The sequence below is a fragment of the Triticum dicoccoides genome, chromosome 7A, assembly GCF_002162155.2.
Source record: "Triticum dicoccoides isolate Atlit2015 ecotype Zavitan chromosome 7A, WEW_v2.0, whole genome shotgun sequence".
In the NCBI taxonomy this organism is placed as follows: Eukaryota; Viridiplantae; Streptophyta; class Magnoliopsida; order Poales; family Poaceae; genus Triticum; species Triticum dicoccoides.
The window spans coordinates 294,147,885-294,163,328 of NC_041392.1; positions in this window are offsets into that span (position 1 = coordinate 294,147,885).

Here is a 15,444-nt window from a genome sequence, read left to right on the forward strand (position 1 = left end):
TCTCTAGTTTCTCGCTCGTGCCTTGCCTCCTCTTCTCGCTCTCTTTTGTGAATAAGTTAGCCACCATACTTGCTAGTCGCTTACTGCAGCTCCACTCATATGTTACCTTGCCTTACCTATAAGCTTAAATAGTCTTGATCGCGAGGGTGCGAGATTGCTGAGTCCCTGTGGCTCACATATTACTATTACACCAGATGCAGGGCCTGATGATACCTCTCCAGGAGATGCGTATGAGCTCAAGTGGGAGTTCGACGAAGACTCTCAACGATACTATGTTTCCTTTCCCGATGATCAGTAGTGGTGCCCAGTTGGGGGTGATTGGGACCGTGTCGCTTGTTGGGTTCTCTTTTATTTTGGCGTCGTAGTTGGGCCATGAGTGTTTGGATGATGTAATGTTATTTATGTACCTGATTGACGTGGCGAGTGTAAGCCAACTATGTTATCTCCCCTTTCATTATCATATTACATGGGATGTTTGTGAAGATTGCCTAACTTGCGACATATGCCTTCAATGCGATTATGTCTCTAAGTCGTGCCTCGACACGTGGGAGCTATAGTCGCATCGAGGGTGTTACAGCAACGTATGCTGTAGCCAGACTCGCAATGCCAGAATCGGACTCCTCCTCAGACTCCACCTCCGCCTCCTCAGAAGCGGACTCCTCCTCTGAATCCATTTCCTTGCCAACAAACGCACGTGCCTTGCCAGAAGAGCTCTTCTTGTGTGATGAAGACTTGGAGAAAGACTTGGAAGAAGACTTTGAGTATTTCTTCTTCTTCTTGTCGTCGGAGTCATACTCCTTGCTCTTCTTCTTCTTGTTGTTCTCATTTTCCCACTGCGGACACTCAGAGATGTAGTGGCCAGGTTTCTTGCACTTGTGGCATGATCTTTTCTTGTAGTCATGAGCAAAAGCTTCATCATTCCTTGAGCTTGATCGTGAAGACTTTCTGAAGCCTTTCTTCTTGGTGAATTTTTGGATCTTCTTCACAAGCATAGCAAGCTCCATTCCAATGTCTTCAGGATCATCAGAACTGCTGTCAGATTCTTCTTCAGATGTGGAAACAGCTTTTGCCTTCACGGCACGAGTTCGCCCATAGTTGGGACCGTAGATGTCTCTTTTCTCAGAAAGCTAAAACTCGTGTGTGTTGAGCCTCTCAAGTATGTCAGACGGATCGAGTGTCTTGAAGTCCAGATGTTCTTGAATCATCAGGGCTAGGGTGTCAAACAAGCTATCAAGTGATCTCAGGAGTGTCTTGACGACTTCATGCTTGGTGATTTCAGTGGCGCCGAGAGCTTGAAGCTCATTTGTGATGTCAGTGAGTCGATCAAATGTGAGCTGGACATTCTCATTGTCATTTCTCTTGAAGCGGCTGAAGAGGTTGCGAAGGACACTGATTCTCTGGTCTCTCTGGGTTGAGACGCCTTCGTTGACCTTGGAGAGCCAGTCCCAGACTAGCTTAGATGTTTCCAAAGCACTCACGCGGCCATACTATCCTTTGGTCAGATGACCATAGATGATATTCTTGGCAGTAGAGTCCAGTTGAACAAACTTCTTGACATCAGCAGCAATGACACCTTCACCAGCCTTGGGAACGCCGTTCTTGACGACAAACCATAGGTCGACGTCAATGGCTTCAAGATGCATGCACATCTTATTCTTCCAGTAGGGATATTCAGTTCCATCGAAGACGGGGCACGCAGCGGAGACTTTAATTATCCCTGCAGTCGACATAGCTAAACTCCAGGTGGTTAAACCGAATCACACAGAACAAGGGAGTACCTTGCTCTGATACCAATTGAAAGTGCGTTATATCAACTAGAGGGGGGGTGAATAGGCGATTTTTATGAAAGTCTTCAAAACGTGGAAGTTTCGAAGACAAACGATAGAAATAAACCTATTACCATGCAGCGGAAGGTAGACTACACTAGGCAAACCATAGTCAAGTATTCAATGAAGTGAAAGCACAATGACTAATGGCAGCTAGGTAGTAAGGATCAGGTAGGAAGATATTATGAAGCCGATCAGAACAAGCAGTCACTCAGTGAAGACAGAAGATAGTGCAATCATACAATGACTTCACAAGGACCAACAGTAAGTAAAGGGAAGGGAAGGATGAAACCAGTGACTCGTTGAAGACAATGATTTGTTGGACCAGTTCCAGTTGCTGTGACAACTGTACGTCTGGTTAGGGTGGCTAGGTATTTAAACCTGAGGACACACAGTCCCGGACACCCATTCCTGAACACGCAGCTCAGGACACCCAGTCCTCACCGTATTCCCCTTGAGCTGAGGTCACACAGACCTCGCCCAATCACTTTAGTAAGTCTTCAAGGTAGACTCCCAAACCTTTACAGACTTAATTCACCGGCGATCCACAATGTCTCTTGGATGCTCAGAACGCGACGCCTAACCGGCTGGAGGATTCACAGTCCTCAAGTGTAATAAGTCTTCAGATCACACATACAAGAAGACTTAAGTGATGCCTAACACTCTTTGTCTCTGGGTGGTTAGGGCTTTATCCTCGCAAGGAATTCTCTCACAAAGGCTTCAAGGTGGGTTGCTCTCAAACGACAAAAGCCATACTCTAACTCTGAGCAGCCAACCGTTTATGGTTGTAGGGGGTGGTCTATTTATAGCCACTAGGCAACCCGACCTGATTTGTCCGAAATGACCCTGGGTCACTAAGGAACTGACATGTGTTCCAACGGTCAGATTTCAAACACGCACGGCAACTTTACTTGGGCTACAAGCAAAGCTGACTTGTCCGACTCTAGACAAGATTCGCTCTCATAGTCTTCACTCGAAGACATAGGTTTTGGTTAAGCATCACTTCAGTCATTCTGACTGGTTCTCTTGGACCCCACTTAACAGTACGGTGGTTCCTATGAATCAATAAAGGAGAAAAGGAACTAGATCTGAGTCTTCGAGCTCCATAGGCTTCATGCGATGTATTCTCTTGTCATAGTCTTTAATGAGAATATCTTCATATACCACCTTTGACATCAATGTCTTCATACATTTTTAGGGGTCATCTCTGGTAGGAAAACCGAATCAATGAGGGACTTCTACCTGTGTTATCCTGCAATTCTCACAAACACATTAGTCCCTCAACTAGGTTTGTCGTCAATACTCCAAAACCAACTAGGGGTGGCACTAGATGCACTTACAGAACTAGAGAAATCATATCATCTGAAGCACAGCCCAAAGAGGAACTCATCATCTCTGCACCTGATCAACCTGAAGACAATGCTCAGCCTGAAGACAATTCTTCTAACGATGACAATGACCAGCAAGAGCAAAATCCTCGTCCTGTTCATCCTCGTGTTGCAAATGAAGTACAGATTGAGAAAATAATTGATAGCATCAATGCACCTGGTCCACTCACTCGTTCAAGGGCAACACAACTAGCAAATTTCTGTGGGCACTTCGCATTCGTCTCAATATCTGAACCCAAGAAAGTTGATGAAGCCTTCATGGAACCTGAATGGATTGAAGCTATGCAAGAAGAGCTTCAACAATTTGAGTTGAATAATGTATGGGAACTGGTCAAGCGTCCTGATCCTAGTAAGCACAATATCATAGGCACTAAATGGATATATCGCAACAAGCAAGATGAGCATGATCAAGTTGTCAGAAACAAGGTTCGTCTCGTTGCTCAAGGATACACTCAAGTTGAAGGAATTGACTTCGATGAAACATTTGCTCCTATGGCTAGGCTTGAAGCTATACGCATACTGCTGGCCTATACAAATCATCATAACATTCTTCTATATCAAATGGATGTGAAGAGTGCCTTTCTCAATGGCAAGATTGAAGAAGAAGTGTATGTTGCACAACCGCCTGGCTTTGGAGATCCAAAACATCCTGACATGGTTTATAAGCTCAACAAGGCACTGTATGGCCTCAAACAAGCCCCTTGTGCTTGTTATGACACACTCAAGGACTTCCTGAAGAGCAAAGGCTTCAAACCTGGTTCCCTGATCCCACGCTCTTCACGAAGACATATGATGGTGAACTGTTTTTGTGCCAAATATATGTGGATGACATTATCTTTGGTTGCACTAATCAGAAATACAGTGATGAGTTTGGACACATCATGCAAGAGCAATATGAGATGTCCATGATGGGTGAGTTGAAGTTCTTTCTTGGTCTTCAAATACGACAACAACGCAATGGCATCTTCATATCTCAAGAGAAATACCTCAAAGATTGCCTGAAGAAGTTTGGAATGCAAGATTGCAAAGGTTACACGACGCCAATGCCAGCTAAACACCATCTGGGTTCCGATGACAATGGTAAAGAGTTTGATCAAAAGGTATACCGCTCCATGATTGGTTCTTTACTTTATCTATGTGCATCTAGGCCAAATATTATGCTTAGTGTTTGCATGTGTGCTCGATTCCAGGCGACACCAAAGGAATCGCATCACTTAGCTGTGAAGCGAATTCTTCGATATTTGGCTTACACCCCAACATTAGGATTATGGTATCCAAAGGGCTCAGAGTTTGATCTAGTTGGATTCTCGGATGCTGATTATGCTGGTGACAAGGTGGATCGCAAGTCTACATCAGGCACATGTCATTTTCTAGGACGATCACTTGTATGTTGGTCTTCAAAGAAGCAGAATTGTGTATCTCTCTCCACTGCTGAATCTGAATACATTGCTGCCGGGTCTTGCTGCGCTCAGCTTCTATGGATGAAGCAAACACTCAAAGACTATGGCATTCATCTGAAGCAAGTGCCACTCTACTGTGGCAACGAAAGCGCCATCAAGATTGCCAACAACCCAGTTCAGCACTCGACGACAAAGCACATTGAAATTCGTCATCACTTTCTCAGAGATCATGTCATGAAGGAAGATATTGATATCATACACTTCAACACTGAAGAGCAACTGGCAGATATCTTCACAAAGTCCTTGGATGAGAAAAGGTTTTGCAAGTTACGGTGTGAGCTAAATATCTTGGAATCCTCAAATGTCCTATGATCAGGCACACATCCTAACACTTATGCATGTTGATGACTTAGATGTGCAACACACAAACTAAAGTATATCTTCAATCAATGAAGACTTACATTCTGAGTGTGAATACATTAACATGGAATTTGACTTCGGAGCGCCACGATAATTGTGCGCCGTGTCTGGGTCTAATACTTTCTATACGGTGGGTAACACCACCACCAAATTCTTCCATTAGAAGTGTTTTTCTCATGGCATTGCATTTGCAAAGTCTTCGCATTTTGTTTGTCTTCAATGTTAACATGTCCTCATGTTTATCTTCAATGTACTGATTTGGTTTCTGTCCTCTACAACATTCACTTAAAGCCATGTCTTCTAGTTGAATCTTTTGAACTAAGTGAATGTGATCGAACCCTGACCTTTCTATGCTCCCGTCTTAAGTCTATCTATCCAAATCATATGCATTCTATTGAAACTGTGAAAACATCTTCTCTAAGTCCTTGTCAACAAAAGACACAGAGACAAACATTAATCTGTTTTCAATGCTCAATCCTTTTTACCTGAAACTCGGAGAAGTGGGAACGACCACCCGACAATCCAGGCGTGCATGGGAACATGGAACTGCTTTTAATGTGTTGCATGTTCGCCACGCGTCCCTCAGATGTGAACCGCCAGGGGCACCTGCGTAATTGTGATGTGCCGTTCTTTTCCTTATAAATACATGTCCCCTCACGGTCAAAAATCCTTCTTCCACCTCTCCACCTCGTCAAAACCCTAGCACCTCCGCTAGCTCTCGACGACGCCGGTGACGAAGCGCTTAGCTTCCGCGACTTCACCGACGCCGTCCTCACGTCGGCCGCGGACATCGTCTTCTTCGCCGCCGCCGTAGGTGTCCTCCGTCGCCATGTTAGGGCACGGTGGATCGAACTGCTCGGTCTCCTACCCTTCCCATCTAGCAGTTCATCGTGTGGTAATTAAAATCTCACTTTTTACCGTATTTTGATCTAATCGATTCAACCTTCTTCACCAAAAGTGGTTTCTGTGACTATAAACTTGGATCTATCTAGTTCTGCATCTCATACTGTGCCTAGCATCTTCACTTATGCATCTAAACTAGTTAGACTCCTCACTTGTACCTATTCTTGGATTCGTACAAATCTAGGACCAACTTCAAACACATAAGTGAATGTCTTCGTGTTATGAGGTCAATGTCTTCAAACTAATTTATCTTCAAAATCTTCTGAGAATGCAGATGACGTCTTCCCCTTCCCTCGCATCTTTAATGCTGTCACAGGTACATGTCCGTGGGAGAATCCCTTGGTTCTCATAGTCCACATTTATTTGCAGAATTCTTACACCATCATATCAACTCTCCCGAAGCCAGTTCTTGTCTAACCAAGAAGTCTTTATCAGTGTTGAAGCCATACAGTTTGAACTTCATGGCTTCGCAAAAGTCAGTGAGGAAGGGCGACAGACAGCGCCGCGGGGAAACATCATAGGATTTGCCAGCTGATCTGCATGAACGGTACAAAACTGATCCTGAAGAAACCTTTAATGAACGCAAAACTCGAATCCAATGGATTCGAAGATATTGGGCGGAGCAATGGTTTAAGTACAGATTCGTCACCAAGGAGTATGCTGAGAAGAATGCTATCAAGCGTCCCTGAGGAGATATTCTCTATAATAACCTTCAACCCAAGACCAGAACTAAAGTCATTGCTCAGGGTTTCTTCCCTTGCATGGTCCGTGGACCTCAACCTACTGATGCTCATTCCACACCTCTGCTATGGTGTCGGGATGACAATCTATTCAAGCGCAACTTTCAGTTTGCCAAGAACTCGGCCAATGAGAACAAGAAATCTTGGGGATTAGAATTCAATCCTGGCCCCTCTGCGCCTCATACCAATGACACACGCGAAGCTAAACCAAATCTGGTTGGGCCCTTCTATGACTTAGAAGGTCTCGTCACTCATATCAGGGTTCAAGGGGCAGATGTGGATCGACCTGCAGATGACGCTGACTCTGATGAAGCGCCTGCACCTCCAAAGCCAAAAAAGCAGAAGAAACCAAAGGCTTCAAAGCCCCCCTCTGCACCAAAGGTCTCACAGGCTTAGCCTCTGGCCACTGCACCTCCTGAAGCCAGTGTGCAGTCTAAACATCTCTCACACATCTCCAAGTCTGCCAAGTTGAAAAAGCCCATGCAACCCACTGGTCAAGCACTGACCCCTGGTGCTGTTTTGAGAAACGAAAATGACACCAATGATCTGTCTAGCAATGACAATCTTGGCGATGTCGCTCTTGAGCAGTTGATAAAGAGCAAGCAAGAGGCGGAAATCTTCAATGATCTTCCCCTCTTTGATGTGGAAATCTTATACAAGTTTATTGATGAGTGGTTTGATAGCCCAGATGTCAGTTTTGATGATCTTCAGCTTCCAATTGGCCTCAGCGTCTCCTTCCATGGAGCCATTGCTCCTTGAAAGTGTTAGTGATCGACTAGAGGGGGGGGGTAAATAGGCGATTTTTACTAAAGTCTTCAAAACATGTAAGTTTCCAAGACAAACGATAGAAATAAACCTATTACCATGCAGCGGAAGGTTGACTACACTAGCTAAACCATAGTCACGTATTCAATGAAGTGAAAGCACAATGACTAATAGCAGCTAGGCAGTAAGGATCAGGTAGGAAGATATTGAGAAGCCAATCAGTACACGTAATCACTTAGTGAAGTTGAATGGTGATGCTATCGTACAATGACTTCACAAGAACAAACAGTAAGTAAAGGGAAGGGGAAGATGAAACCAGTGACTCGTTGAAGACAATGATTTGTTGGACCAGTTCCAGTTGCTGTGACAACTGTACGTCTGGTTAGGGAGGCTGAGATTCAACTCAGAAGACCTCGTCTTCACCTTATTCCTCTTGAGCTAAGGACACCCAGTCCTCACCCAATCACTCTGGTAAGTCTTCAAGGTAGACTTCCAAACCTTCACAGACTTCGTTCACCAGCGATCCACAATGACTCTTGGATGCTCAGAACGCGACGCCTAACCGACTGGAGGATTCACAGTCCTCAAGTGTAATAAGTCTTCAGATCACACAGACAAGAAGACTTAAGTGATGCCTAACATTCTGTGGCTCTGGGTGGTTAGGGCTTTATCCTCTCAAGGAATTCTCTCTCAAAGGCTTCGAGGTGGGTTTCTCTCAAACGACAAAAGCTGTACTTTAACTCTGAGCAGCCAACCGTTTATGGTTGTAGGGGGTGGGCTATTTATAGCCACTAGGCAACCCGACCTGATTTGTCCGAAATGACCCTGGGTCACTAAGGAACTGACACGTGTTCCAACGGTTAGATTTCAAACACACATGGCAACTTTACTTGGGCTACAAGCAAAGCTGACTTGTCCAACTCTGAACAAGATTCGCTCTCATAGTCTTCACTCGAAGACATAGGATTTTGGTTAAGCATCACTTCAGTCATTCTGACTGGTTCTCTTGGACCCCACTTAACAGTACGGTGGTTCCTATGACTCAACAAAGAAGAAAAAGAACTACGAAATGTCTAAGTCTTCGCACTCCATAGTCTTCATGCAATGTCTTCTCTTGTCATAGTCTTCAATGTGAATGTCTTCACATACCACCTTTGACTTCAATGTCTTCATTCATTTTTAGGGGTCATCTCTGGTAGGAAAACCGAATCAATGAGGGGCTTCTACCTGTGTTATCCTGCAATTCTCACAAACACATTAGTCCCTCAACTAGGTTTGTCGTCAATACTCCAAAACCAACTAGGGGTGGCACTAGATGCACTTACAATCTCCCCCTTTTTGGTGATTGATGACAAACTAGTTGAAGTTTTCAACGGGGAATATAATATGTGAAATTGTAAAGGATAAGGAATTGTCTTCATAAGTTGCAAGGGCTCCCCCTGAAGATGTGCATATAAGTAATTTGCTTTTGGAATGCAAATGCACATGGTAGGTTGTACTTGTGGAGATCCTCTTCAACTTATGATGACAATTCATCATGCATGAAAAGTATGTGAAGATAATGACATGCATAATGAAAAATGGACGTCTGCAAAATGATCTAAGTGCGGAATTTATCGCCGCACATGCAGAATTTATCATAGCATCACAGAATAGCAAATATGTAGCAGACGACCATCGAGTTTAAGTGTTACAACTCAAAGAACCAAATGTATCAAAACGAGAGTTGTAAACACTAGGCAAAACATAAAATAACCGCCCATATGGACCCACTTGAAGACTATCAAACTAAAAGTGCGTTATATCGACTAGAGGGGGGGTGAATAGGCGATTTTTATGAAAGTCTTCAAAACGTGGAAGTTATGAAGACAAACGATAGAAATAAACCTATTACCCTGCAGCGGAAGGTAGACTACACTAGGCAAGCCATAGTCAAGTATTCAATAGAGTGAAAGCACAATGACTAATAGCAGCAATGTAGTAAGGATCAGGTAGGAAGATATTGTGAAGCCACACAGAACACGCAGTCACTCGGTGAAGACAAAAGATAGTGCGAACATGCAATGACTTCACAAGGAGTAACAGTAAGTAAAGGGAAGGGAAGATGAAACCAGTGACTCTCTGAAGACAATGATTTGTTGGACCAGTTCCAGTTGCTGTGACAACTGTACGTCTGGTTAGGGCGGCTAGGTATTTAAACCTTAGGACACACAGTCCTGGACACATAGTCCCGGACACCCAGTCCTCACCGTATTCCCCTTGAGCTAAGGTCACACAGACCTCGCCCAATCACTCTGGTAAGTCTTCAAGGTCGACTCCCAAACCTTCACAGACTTCGTTCACCGGTAATCCATAATGTCTCTTGGATGCTCAGAACGCGACGCCTAACCGGCTAGAGGATGCACAGTCCTCAAGTGTAATAAGTCTTCAGATCACACAGACAAGAAGACTTAAGTGATGCCTAATTCTCTTTGGCTCTGGGTGGTTAGGGCTTTATCCTCGCAAGGAATTCTCTCTCAAAGGCTTCAAGGTGGGTTGCTCTCAAACGACAAAAGCCGTACTCTGAATCTGAGCAGCCAACCGTTTATGGTTGTAGGGGGTGGGCTATTTATAGCCACTTGGCAACCCGACCTGATTTGTCCGAAATGACCCTGGGTCACTAAGGAACTAGCACGTGTTTTAACGGTTAGATTTCAAACTCACACGGCAACTTTACTCGGGCTTCAAGCAAAGCTGACTTGCCCGACTCTAGACAAGATTCACTCTCAAAGTCTTCACTCGAAGACATAGGTTTTGTTTAAGCATCACTTCAGTCATTCTGACTGGTTCTCTTTGACCCCACTTAACAGTACGGTGGTTCCTTTGACTCAACACAGAAGAAAGAGAACTACGAAAGATCTAAGTCTTCGAGCTCCATAGGCTTCATGTGGTGTCTTCTCTTGTCATAGTCTTCAATGTGAATATCTTCATATACCACCTTTGACTTCAATGTCTTCATACATTTTAGGGGTCATCTCTGGTAGGAAAACTGAATCAATGAGGGACTTCTACCTGTGTTATCCTGCAATTCTCACAAACACATTAGTCCCTCAACTAGGTTTGTCGTCAATACTCCAAAACCAACTAGGGGTGGCACTAGATGCACTTACAATCTCCCCCTTTTTGGTGATTGATGACAAACTAGTTGAAGTTTTCAACGGGGAATATAATCTGTGAAATTGTAAAGGATAAGGAATTGTCTTCATAAGTTGCAAGGGCTCCCCCTGAAGATGTGCATATAAGTAATTTGCTTTTGGAATGCAAATGCACATGGCAGGTTGTACTTGTGGAGATCCACTTCAACTTATGATGACAATCCACTATGCATGTGAAAGTATATGAAGATAATGACATGCATAATGGAAAATGGACATCTGCAGAATGATCTAAGTGCGGAATTTATCGTTGCACATGCGGAATTTATCATCGCAACACAAGGTGGCAGATAAGTAGCAGACGACCATCGAGTTTAAGTGTTACAACTCAAAGAACCAAATGTAGCAAAACAAGAGTTGTAAGCATGAAGCAAAATATAATGCACCCGCCCATATGGACCCGCTTGAAGACTATCAACCTCATATGCTTCTCCCCCTTTTGTTAGTAAGGACCAAAAAGGTTTGAAGACATAGAGCATCTACTCGTTCCCATGAGGAATAGGTGAAGCAGCATGGTCGTTGGTGGTGTTTGCCGGTGCTGAACAGCTTGGAGCAGAGTCGAAACGTGCTGAAGGAGGTGGCGGTGAAGTAGCATCGTCTTCATCCTCGATCACTCTAGCATTCACAGTTGCAGCAGAGGAAGAGAACTCAGAGTCTTCAAGGTATGGAGTTCGTCGCAACACTGCCCTTCGAGGAGGTGTGGAGTCAAACTTGAATCGCTCAGTGAAGCCATCCTCTTGAAGATCATCTTCAGAACACATCAGCTTAGCCCTTTCCATGTGCGACGAGAGGTTTCATGGGCAACAAAAGCATTCTTGGTGGCAAGATTGCGAATGCGATTAACATCCACCAAGAGGCTTTGCATCTGACACTTCAGCCAGTCATGATGCATATCCTGTTTCTGATGAAGAGCCACAAGAAGCTCTCTGTCGTTGAGAACACGAGTGCGCTTCTTGGGTCGTGGAGTAGTTGTACTGTCAGTGGCTTCAGTGAGAGCAGGATGCGGTGCACGTGTAGTGCCAGCCAAAGGATACACACGAGTTACGGCTTCAACTCCTTCAATGTTCTGAGAAAAACTATGATGCTCTGCATTCTGAAGACTTAGGGGTTCCTTGGCAGGCTCAGGATAGATGGCTTCAATCGACATATCCACATCAGGCAGAAAAATCCGATGATTGCGAGCAGATGGCTGATATGAGATAGTTGAGTGAAGTTTGATCAGCCGCATGCCCCATGGGGCGTAGAACATCAAGCCAAACAGATCAGAGGCTGATGCAGCAAGTTGGCGAATGAAGAAGTCCTGTGCATTGAAGCATTTTCCATGAAGAATATAGAAGACCAAAGTCTTCATTGCACCTTCAAGCTTGGCATGTGGAGAATGTCCTTTGATTGGCCAGAGAGTTCGCCTTATGATGTGATAAATGGTTCTTGGCAGATACTCAAGGTCTTCAACGAAGAACTCCTTGGGATAAGCAGCATCTTGGGGCAATGGCTTCATCGTACTGAGCATCTGACTCATATTAGGTTCAGTCTTCTGAAAGATGCTCTCAATAGCTTCACTATGAAGCTGACAGCCATGCTCGTAGAGATCGCCAGGAGTGGGCAAACCAGTGAGCTCAATGATGTCAAAGGCTTTGGCTTCGTGATGAATGTTTCCTGTCATCCACTCCAGGACCCAAGTCTTCGGATCTCTATTATACCCGCGGATGTGAAGTGTGGCATAGAATTGGAGCAGCAACTCTTCATTCCAATGCTCTTGGTCAGTGATGAATGGCAGCAATTCAACTTCTTTGAAGCAATCCAGAGCTTCTTCCAGACAGGGCAGACCAGCTATAGCTTCAATGTCAAGACGCTTGTGGGGGAAGATGCGACCTTGATTGTATAGAATGCAGGAGTAATAGCTTCGCTGCGGATAGCTCCAGAACCGATCAGATGATATCCTTTCCCTTGAGTAGGGGTTCCTGGAGCTATTGAAGAATGTGTTGTCTTCTCTGAAGCCATTGATATTGAAGGATCCAGGTGCTGATGCAGGACCTGGGAACCTAGGCAATCTTGGGATTGGCTTTTGTACCTGAGGCCTGTGCTCAACATGATAGTCGAACTGAGGACCGGCAGCAGGTGCAGGAACAGAAGCAGTGGGATCAGTGGCTTCACTGACTTCTGGTGCTTTTGTTGGTGAGGTCTCCACATTAGCTTCAGCCATGACAGCGTCAGTGGCTTCAGTGGTGTTGGCGGTGGCAGCCTCAAGATTTTCAACCTCCACTTGACGAGTAGGAGGATCGGTCATGATCATGTTCTCCTCGAGAACTGCTTCTTGGTGGGACAGGGGAGTGGCAACTTGTGGGACTTCTTCTTCCTCGGCTGATGCAGCCGGATTGTCTTCAACAGAGACTTGAGGCCTTGGACCTTGGCGAAGCCTGCACAACGCAGGCGACACCTGTGTAGTTGGAGTAGGCTGGGCCTCAAAGTCTTCTTCCTCTTGTGGGCGATCAGCCCATGAAGCATCCTGAGCGATTGGCGTCAGAGGACGACCAATGCTGATGAGTTTGCTGTTCTCGAGCTGAGGAAGGACTGCACCATCTTCTACATGGTCATGTTGACCAATGTCTTCAGCAGCGACGGGATCAGCTGCTGGAAAGTCTTCAGCTTCATGAGCCTCTGTGAAAGCAGGCTCATGGATTGTTAGTTGGCGTTCAGCGTCAGGACGAACCATGGAAATGGGTTCAACTATCAAAGGCTCTGTGGGAGCAGCCCGATCTTTCTTGGTCTTCCTCTTCTTCTTGGAGGGGGCAATAGGAGAGGCTTCAGGATGTTTCCTCTTCCTGGCTTCAGCCTCAGCAGTCCTTTTCTTCTTGAGCTCTGAAGCGGTTGACCGGCTTTTTGGCTTCGAGCCAGTCATTCTAATTGGGAAGACAATGGGATCTGCTTCCTGCCTTGGTGCGTCAGGTTCAGCCATAGCGGGCTTCTTCATCTTCTTTGCTGCCATCCTGGGGTCGATGCCAGGACGCCCAAGGGCCTTGCGCTTCTCAGCCTCATTGTAGGCTTGCACACATCTGTCAGCCAGAACCTTCATGCGCTCACGCGAACCCTGAGCTTCTGCATGTTTCTTGAGAAAGGCTTCCTTGAGCTCGTGCAGCATAATCTTGAAGTTCTTCACCTCTTGCACGCTGAGCTTGGCCATATGCTTCTTGAATTGAGATTTCTCAAAGTCAATCTTCTGCTTCAGTTGAACAATGCGCTGGGCGATAGCTAGCTCTGATGCAATGGCGCCATGGAAGGCGACACTGAGGCCAATGGGTAGTTGCAGATCTTCGAAGCTGATGTTTGGCGTGTCAAACCACTCGTCAATGAAGTTGTGGATGATGGTTACATCAAAGAGAGGCAGATCATTGAAGATTTCTGCTTCTTCTTTGCTCTTGATGAGTTGCTCAAGAGCGTCATCTGCAAGATCTTCATCACTTGATAGATCAATGGCATCATTGCGCAGAATGGCAGCAGCTGTTAGCTCTTGGCCTTCTGGGCTTGGAGATGCGTGATAAATCTTCGGACTGCACACTGTCTTCAGGAGGTGCAGTTGCCAGTGGCTTCGCTCGTGAGCGTTTTTGAGCGGAGGCAGGCTTTGAAGCTTTTGGCTGCTTCTTTGGCTTCGGCGCTGCAGGCGCTTCATCTGATTCAGCGTCAGCTGCAGGCTCATTCACTATAGTCTCTTGAACCAAGATATGGGTGATGAGGCCTTCAAGGTTGTAGAAAGGACCGATGACATTGGGTTCTGCATCTTGTGTGCCATCAGCCCTTGGAGCAGAGGGACCAGGGTTGAAGTCTAGTCCCAATGTCTTCTTATTTTGCTTCGCTGAGTTCTGGGCAAACTGGAAGTTGCCCTTGAACAGAATGTCGTCACGACACCATAGTAGTGACGATGGGTGTGCATCAACAGGCTGTGGCCCACAGGGATAGAAGCCTTGTTCAATGGCTTCATCTCTGGACCTGGGTTGAAAGTGACAAAGCTATAGGATCAATGGTGCCGTAAAAAGGAAGTTTTATTTACCACACTAAGAACTGCTAGACGGAGTGGAAGATGAGGCCGAGCAGTTCGATCTTCCGTGCCCTAACTTGGCGACGGAGGACACCTACGGCGACGGCGGAGAGGACAATGTCCACGGTCAGCGTGAAGACAGCGTCGGAGAGGTTGCAGCAGCGAAACGCTTCGTCGTTGGCGTCGTCGAGGGCTAGCGGTGGCGCTAGGGTTCGTGCGAGAGTGGAAGAAGAGATAATGACCGCCGTGAAGTGTGTATTTATAGGTACAGGGGTGGCACTGCGTTATTACACAGGTGCCCCTGGCGATTCGCATCTGAGGAACACGTGGCCATCATACAGAATTTTGGGGTTTGTTCCACGTCCCACGCACGCCTGGATTGTCAAGTGGTCGTTCCTACTTCTCCGGGTTTCATGTGGAGGAATGAGCATTGAAAGTGGACTTAAGGTTTGTCTTTGTATCTTCTGCTGACACAGAGAAGACATTCGACAGTTTCAATGGAATGCATATGATTTGGAGAGATAGAGTTTGAGATAGATAGCATAGAGAGGTTAGGGTCCGATCACATTCACTTAGTTCAAAAGATTCGACAAGAAGACATAGCTATAAGTGAATGCTGTAGAGGACAGAACACTAATATATATATATATAATCAACATAGTGCAGATAATCATGAAGACATGTTGAGATTGAAGCCAAACCAAATGTGAAGACATAGCAAGGTAACGCCATGAGTGAAAACACTTCAAAATAGAACATTTGGTGGTGGCGTTAC